This window comes from Saccopteryx leptura, chromosome 11 (genome assembly GCF_036850995.1).
Source record: "Saccopteryx leptura isolate mSacLep1 chromosome 11, mSacLep1_pri_phased_curated, whole genome shotgun sequence".
NCBI lineage: Eukaryota > Metazoa > Chordata > Mammalia > Chiroptera > Emballonuridae > Saccopteryx > Saccopteryx leptura.
Window position 1 is genome coordinate 73,214,737 of NC_089513.1, and position 2,262 is coordinate 73,216,998.

The 2,262-nt window shown below is 40.4% G+C and overlaps 1 non-coding gene across 1 annotated transcript; it reads right to left on the reverse strand.

Moving 5' to 3' along the window:
- Positions 1–1,804: 1,804 nt before the first annotated feature.
- TRNAT-GGU (transfer RNA threonine (anticodon GGU)) lies at positions 1,805–1,880 on the reverse strand. The gene has a single exon. It is a non-coding gene; the product is annotated as a tRNA-Thr (tRNA).
- Positions 1,881–2,262: the final 382 nt, after the last annotated feature.

Genomic DNA, 2,262 nt, shown 5'->3' on the forward strand with positions numbered 1-2,262 from the left:
CCCGCCATCCCGGAGCGACCGCCTTAGGTCTGTTTCTCGAAACAGAGATAAACTTGTCGCCTTTTAAGCCGCTTTATTTTCGAGATATCTCCATTAAACTTGCTTACGCCTTAACTTGAACGACTCGCCGGGGTCCCGTTACATCCACTGCTACCATCTCAGAATGCCTCTCGTGTTTCCAGGTGGTTTTTCCTGTATTTTGGTTAGTGCATTCATCTTTGCATGCTCCTAAGCGATCATTCCAGACCATCTCCCTCCCTCCCCCCCCCAAAAAAAATGAGGGAAAATAACTACTAATTCAATAAGTGAGAGAGAGGTTTAAACAAATAGAGTTGTGTTTCAAGAAACCAAAACTCAGACTGCAGGTTGATATTAGATAGAGCCCAGAGCGTCTCCGCCTCTCTCTGCACGTTTGCTAATGCTCTCTGCAAAGTATGAGGTGGTGTCCCGGTCCACAAGAAAACAATATCATCCTGGCTGCACCCAACTTTACCTGTGAAAATTTAGACCGTGTAGAGAATATAAACAATAGCTACTAATTCTAAAAGTATCTTTTGAAAATTAATACTTTGCCTGAAAGTATCTTTTGAAAACCTAGCAATTTTTTTTAAAAAAAAGTCAAAACTGGTTCCTGACTTAAGAACAAACCTCAAAAACCTGAAGACTATAGTTCAAAATTCATCTAATTATCTTAATAGCAAATACTAGATTAAAGAGCGTTAAAGATCAGTGTATAACTTATATGAAATTATAAAACATAAAGTTAAAAATTCAACTATGAATAATATATTCAAAATATAGTATTTTTGCCTGTGTGAGGAAAATACTAAATATATTGCATTTTTCTAACATCTTTATGTGGAGTTTGAGAACTTTTCCTTTAGTTTCACCTTTCAAAATTAGATTACTATCTTAAATGTCTTAGATATAGAAATATAATATTATAAATGTGGAACTGAATGTACAAAGAACCCTACATAATAAAATAAAATGTATTTTTAAAAGATTTTGTCCATATAGTATATATTGTGATTGTTCACATGTGTTTTTTCAGAAAAAAATAAAATAAAAATTTTAATTTATCTGCCAGTTGATTATAACTGTAGTTTGATTTGTAGTTAAAAATTGTTCTCATATTTATATTAGAAAGGAATTTTAGCTTGAGAAATTAACCAATTCCCTAAGTATGAAAAACGTATCTTTTTCCCACTGCCTTAGGTTATAACCTTGGTGCTATAAAGCTTTGGCTTAGATAAATTACTTCATAAAATTCATTCCAGATGCAGGCTCTCAAACGCCATATTCGTCTCTGTATGGGCTAGATATTTGAAAGGAAATGATGTTGTTCTTAGTAAAGCCTATTCGGGATTTCAGTAAAAGATACAGGAAGGCAGAAGAAGATGCTGGGCAGCACCCTGTCACCATGCACCACTTACTTGTATACTATGTCGGGCTCACTTATTCTTTTTTTTTTTTTTTTTTTCCTGAAGCTGGAAACGGGGAGGCAGTCAGACAGACTCCCGCATGCGCCCGACCGGGATCCACCCGGCACGCCCACCAGGGGGCGATGCTCTGCCCACCAGGGGGTGATGCTCTGCCCACCAGGGGGCGATGCTCTGCCCCTCTGGGGCGTCGCTCTGTCATGACCAGAGCCACTCTAGCGCCTGGGGCAGAGGCCAAGGAGCCATCCCCAGCGCCCGGGCCATCTTTGCTCCAATGGAGTCTCGGCTGCGGGAGGGGAAGAGAGAGACACAGAGGAAGGAGAGGGGGAGGGGTGGAGAAGCAGATGGGCGTGTCTCCTGTGTGCCCTGGCCGGGAATTGAACCCGGGACTTCCGCACACCAGGCCGACGCTCTACCACTGAGCCAACCAGCCAGGGCCAGGCTCACTTATTCTAACACTAGAATGCTCCTCCTGCCAATACAACTTGTGGTTCCCGTCTTTGTCTCACTTTGGACATTTTCGAATGCAAATTTAGAGAGTATCTTAATGAGTGCTAGATACTGTCATTGTCGTGTGGAGAAAGATATTCTTGAAATCATATTAAAAATCCTATTAAACTGGGATTATCAATAGTTTTAAATAACATGGAATATATTATCAGAGCTAACTTTCCTCAGAGTAGGAAGAAATCAGAATTGTATGAAAACTCAGTGCTGCTAAAGCTTTTACTGAAACCAGACCTGATTTTATCTGTGCTCGGATACCAGGCCATGCACCTCTGATTCGCTAATGCAGCATAACATCTTGCTTCTGTGATTG